The 6,261-nt window shown below is 36.4% G+C and overlaps 1 long non-coding RNA gene across 1 annotated transcript in view; it reads right to left on the reverse strand.

The window, feature by feature from the left end:
• The window catches only part of LOC115304929, a 6,621-nt gene extending 3,036 nt beyond the window's left edge, over positions 1-3,585 (reverse strand). The window contains exons 1-2 of the long non-coding RNA XR_003914681.1: positions 3,476-3,585; positions 1,494-1,669 (exon numbers count right to left, since the gene is read on the reverse strand). This is a non-coding gene — a long non-coding RNA (uncharacterized LOC115304929). The remainder of the gene's footprint in view (positions 1-1,493; positions 1,670-3,475) is intronic.
• Positions 3,586-6,261: the final 2,676 nt, after the last annotated feature.

A 6,261-nucleotide genomic window follows, 5' to 3' on the forward strand; every position in this document is an offset into this window, starting at 1 on the left:
GAATAAGAGCCCAGGGCCAGATGGCTTTCCAGGGGAATTCTACCAGACATTTAAAGCAGCGCTAATACCCAGTCTTCCCAAACTACTCCAAAAAAGAGAAATAGAAGGCAAACTTCCAAACTCATTCTACGAAGCCAGCATCACCTTGATACCCAAACCAGACAGAGACCCAGCAAAAAAAGAGAACTACAGACCAATATCCTTAATAAATATAGAGGCAAAAATACTCAACAAGATACTAGCAAATCAAATTCAACAGCATATAAAAAAATTATCCATCATGATCAAGTGGGATTCATTTCTGGGTTACAGAGCTGGTTCAATATTCACAAATCCATCAATGTGATACACCACATGAACAAAAGAAAAGATAAAAACCATATGATCCTGTCGATAGATGTAGAAAAAGCATTTGACAAAATACAGCACCCTTTCTTAATAAAAACCCTTGAGAAAGTCAGAATAAAAGGAACTTACTTACACATCATGTTGAAACTTGTAATAAATATAAAATAGGGGAAATAAACTGAACTATTTTATTAGGAATAAAACACCTATGAATACATTATCATGAAGTATATATTATAGCATACTATTGTTTTCAAAAGTTTCTTGTAATGAAATAGGATACTACTTGAAGCAAACTGTTACTTTTCGCAAAAGTAGGTGATTCGATATCCAAAATATCACCTCTGAACTGGCGACACTTGTCCTCCTGTCCACTAGCCGAAGTGTTAAACTAACCTATTAATCTATCAAGGCAGTGAAATAACTGTTCCAAAGCAAAACATAGGGTGTTAGGAGCAATGCTTTTCAGATGATGGAAAGCTCAATTTCCGCAAAAAATAATAAAAGCCTCTCATTTGGATGAGGTATTATGAGTATCACTATTTGTAGGAACAAATGCATTTCATTAAGAATATTATTTTATCCAATAATAAAGCAAGCAAAAATGCCACCATCCCCCAAGCCCATCCCCCAAATGTATGTGCTTTTAAGATCCTCTAGACTTTCCATGAATGTACAGGTTTGGTTTTTAAAAAATATATATACATACATGGAGAACATAGTAGTAATAATAAAAACAATAAAATATATAGAAATACATACACAAATGTATTTCAAAATAATTAAAGAAAATACCTCAAAATTCACTTTCTTACTAGCCATGTCTATCTCCCTTTGTTTGCAAAGGCGGTTATTTAGAATTCCAACTTGTAATTCTCTGGCATTCTGTTCTCGAGAAAGTTGCCAGCGAGTGTCATTTTGCTCTTCTACAATTAGACACATATTTCATTACGATCTGGTCTCATACCATTAACAAAAAGTCAAAAGTTGAAGAGAACTTCAAAACAGTGTTTAAAGGAACATGATCTCATGATTTATTTTAAACCTAAATAATATACATTGAATCAAAGGGATACTATAAAATATACGTATATATACCATATAATATTGATGAAAATACACAACTTTTATCAAAACTAATTTACCGTATTCAACTGAGTTTCTACAATCGATTGCAGTGTGGACTTCTAACAGGGATTTCCGGTTGTAGTTTCATTTCAATTTCTTTAGCATATCGCTCTTGTGTTCTTGGTGAATTCTCCATATTTTCTCATAGAACTTCTCAGCAAGGCTTCTTTCTCCTTCTTGTGTGAAAGCAAATCTGCAATGAAATGTATTTAACATTTGTTTTGTTAGAAATTAAAAGCTCAGTTTATAAGTCAGTTCCACATATGTTGGCTTATTATCCCAATGAAATTTCTGTGTTCTCCAATTTGTTTCCTTTCCAGGGCTCATGTTTTTAATTTCTCACATCAACCTCTTCCAAACGACAGACACCATTGAAAAGAAGCCACGAGAAAGTAGTACGCAACTTAGTTTTAGTCAGTAATAACTCTTGTAGAGATTGTAGGGAAGGAATTTTGAAATTATTCAGGAAAGTCAGAGTTGAAAATTACCCTTTTCCCTAAAGTTATAAATATTCCTCCATAGGACAGATAGTTCCTAATTAAAATGAGAAGTTGCTATTTATAAACAAATTTATAAATTCACTAGAAATGAAATTTCAACTTCACAAGACATGACAGGTCCCTCCAACAACGATTTGCACTGGAAGACAGGATCTGCAGATGTGCTTTCCATAGCACACACATGTGGATGACTGTCATCCAAGACGGGGCCAGTTGGTCTCATATCTGTTGCCTTAGACTTTTTGTTTCTTCTTCCACAATACTTGCAACTTACCTTGCTGATTATTACCCATTTAATGAATCATTTAGAAATCCCTTTTAGAACATAGGATCCTTATGAATTAAGTAAACAATAAAGATAATATGTGTTTTCAGCATAAGCTTTTGAATTAATTTTATCTACTTATGACAGAGATGTTGAAAAAACTTAGCAGTAATCACTTTTCATATTACCTCTTTTTAGTGTTTATTCATTTTTGAGAGCTAAAGAGTGAGCAAACAAAGGAGGAACAGAGAGAGAGGGAGACAGAAAATCTGAACTGGGCTCCACACTAACAGCAGAGAGCCCTATGCAGGGCTCAAACTCATTAACCCTGAGCTCAGGACCTGAGCCAACGTTGGACGCTGGACTGACTGAGCCACCCAGGCACCCCCGTTTTACTTTTTTTTTTTAATTGAGAGAGAGATAGCACAAGTGGGCAAGGGTGGAGAGAGAGAAAGAGAGAGAGAGAATACCACAAGGGGCAGAGAGAGACAGAGAGACAGAGAGAGAGCAAAGAGAAAAGCAAGGCTCACCCTAAGTGGGGCTCGTGCTCCCCTGAAGGAGGGCTCGAGTCCCCCCAACGCAGGGCTCAAACTCATGAGATCATGACCTGAACCAAAGTCAGATGCTTAACCAACTAGTTGAGCTAACCAGGTGCCCCCACTTTACTTTTTCATCCCTGCATATGTTAAGAGAAAAAATGAATACATTTTTGAAAACTTTTGTGTCTTGAGAAAAATGATCATTTTATATTCTGTTGGTAGGTATATATATTAATATAAATTTTCCTGAGAATAATTTCACAGTATGGATCAAAGGCCTTCTTTAAAAAGTGTTATACTTTAATCAAATCATACTATAGTGAAGAATTTATTTCAAGTAAGTAGCCAGAAACATAGGAACAGATTTATATAAAAGACATTCCTTACAGCATTAACTAAATACAGAAAATTGAGAAACAAGCAAAATTCAATCTGTTAGATAATGAGGCTTCCATAGGGTGGACTTTGATATGGCCATTAAGATTACGAATTGGAATATCCATTAAATTATTAGAGGTATTCACTGTTATAAACTTGCTGTATTATTTCCATGAATCTCACACTTCACAACACAAAAGAAGTTTCCCTTCCTGTAAAATCCCAGAAGGGAAGTTAGTACTTACAAAACTTCCCCTACACATCGGGAGTGAAAAAGTAAACAGTTCAAATATTTCTTTAAAACCAAGATGCTATACCTGAACAAGCAGAGGTCACGTTCCAATTTCATGTTTTGATGCTCTGTGATTTCACTTCTTTTGCTTCGGCTAGCTCCTTTTCTAATGCATTGCCTTCTTTTTTCACTTTCTTAATTTTTTTCTTAAGATGTTCACAGCGACTTTTTTCAATATCAATTAAGTCTTCATATACACGAGAAGCAATCTCCATTTTCAATAAGGAAAGAGAATCTGCATCATAGAAGAAACAAAAACAGATATAAAATAGAGGAGTATTTTTTCAATCCAAAGGACTGTGCATTTTCAATTCACTCATTCACACATTGAATAAGTATGTCCCTTCAATGTAAGACATGACACTAAGCTCTACAGATAAAACCGAGAAGACCCCTGGCTACTGTTTCGCTTAATGTCTAGTGAAGGAGAAAGACAACTAAAACGGTTATTATCAGTTTAGATAGTTCCTATTGGAAAATAGAGTTCTATGATCATAACTTGAAACTGATTGCACCCAAGGAAGATTTCCCTGAGGAGAGATAACCATGCTGAGGAATGAAGGATAAGCAATAAGCAATTAAACAAAGGAGGAAGGAGATCACTCTAGATAGTCTAGAGCACATGCCAAAGTTCCACTGTAAACTGCTTCTGGCCAGGAGGGAGTGACACGTCCTGATTTTATCTTCCTACCTGAAGCAAGCAAAAGCAAAACAGACAAAATACTCTTTCAAAGGATTTTCAAGACACAGGACTTCAGGCAATGAAGGACAATGGTCCATGAAAACAAAACAAATTAGCCTAATATATGAGGCTCACTGTTGTGAGAGAATTTTTAGGCCACGACACAGGAGGAAAAAAAAAAAACAGAAGACTGACATGAGACTCATACTCACCAATGGTGAGGTTGTGACCTGAGCTGAAATCAAGAGCTGGACACTTAACCGATTCAGCCACCCAAGCGCCCCTCTCATTCTCTTTTGATTTCTGAGGAATGAAGTTGATAATGGTAGGATCTTGTTGATACAATATGTAAAATAACCTATCCTTCTCAATGATTATTGTGATTCCTCTGTACTAACGCTAGCTCTCTGTACAAAACAGCCTCCCTGGCATTGCCGCACACTCGCTAAGTGTTGCAGTTCTTCTTATTTGCCACTTGTTCACAGGACCAGGAAAGTATGGTAGATTTCCCAGTTTTGATGATGGCTCATTTTTTAATGAGACCAATCACTATGTCATAATATTTACTAAATGTAATCCATGTGCAAAAATTATAGAAAAGATCCATTTGATTAGCAAGTGCCATTTGTTACTAGACGTTTCTGGAGGAAACTTAACATAGTAACTTAAAAGTCTTTTTTTCTTGGGGCACCTGGGTGGCTCAGTTGGTTAACCATCTGACCGTGGCTCAGGATATGATCTCGTGGTTCATGAGTTTAAGTCCCATATCGGGCTCTCTACTGCCAGTAGTGGAGCCTGCTTTGGATCCCTTGTCTCCCTCCTTCTGCTCCTCTCTTGTTCACTGTTTCTCTCTCTAAAATACACAAACATTTAAAAAATATGTTTTTCTTATTTATACAAAGATATCATATGGTATTTTAGGAATCATGACTAAAAAAAAGAATTACTGGGTCGCCAGGTTGTCTCAGGCGGTTAAGTGTCCAGCTTTGGCTCAGGTCATGATCTCACGATTCGTGGGTTCAAGCCCCGCGTTGGGTTCATTGGTGACTACTAGCTCAGAGCCTGGAGCCTGTTTTAGATTCTGTATCTCCCCCTCATTCTGACCCTCCCTGCTTACACTGTCTCTCTCTATTTCTCAAAAATAAATAAAAAACACTAAAAAATTAAGAAAAAAAAGAATTTCCATTTGCATAATATTGCTTCATAATTTCAATTACCTATATTTAACTTCTTAATAATTCTGAATATTAGACTATGAAGAAAAAAATTCAGAAAGAAAAAATACACATGCAGTTTACACATCGGTGTTTTTTTCCTCATTGTCCTTTCATTATCCAAACTTCCTTACTCTGTCTTTACCTGAGTTAGGACAACCAAGAGCAATTCACTACGGAAAGTCTTACCTGGAGAGCAACTTTGGGAGGAAGATGTTGATGTGTGGTCTTCTTGATAACTGGATACTCGCTGGTAATGCCTATGTATAAGAAAGGGTGATAAATAATATTACTACTTTAATATTGATATGAAAGGCATTTACCAAAGATATCAAATTCTTAGAGTATGTCAAATAATATTAGAGCCAATACCAAAACTTGAGTTACCCCATATACTTCAAATGTGTACGTTCTATAAACTTTTCATTAAGCATGTAGCTAAAGAAGAAAAAACCATAAGATGAACCAGTCATGAATTCAGTACATTGTAGCTTAGTCAATTAGAATTAGCTTGCCATAATGGAAAGTGTCTTGAACTCAGAAGTCCTAGCTCTACAACCAATAGCTATTTCTTCTTGGATAAACCACTTCTGTTTGCTCAAAGTCTTCAGCTATAAAACAAGTATCTTACTGCCTTATTTTATAAGATTGATAAGAGAATTTCATGAGATATGATACCAAAAACATGGCCTCTCAGGCAAGGTGGTACCCGTTACGCAGGGAAGGGCAATCTAAGATGTTCCATGACCTAAGAAAAGACACTCCACAGGATTTTAAGCAGGGGTACAGGAGCACCTGGGTGGCTCAGTCAGTTAAGCATCTACCTCTTGATCTCAGCATGGATGCTGATCTCAGGGCCATGAGTTCAAGCCGCATGCCAGGCAGCATGCTGGGTATGGAGCCTACTTTTTTTTT

This window comes from Suricata suricatta, chromosome 10 (assembly GCF_006229205.1).
Source record: "Suricata suricatta isolate VVHF042 chromosome 10, meerkat_22Aug2017_6uvM2_HiC, whole genome shotgun sequence".
In the NCBI taxonomy this organism is placed as follows: Eukaryota; Metazoa; Chordata; class Mammalia; order Carnivora; family Herpestidae; genus Suricata; species Suricata suricatta.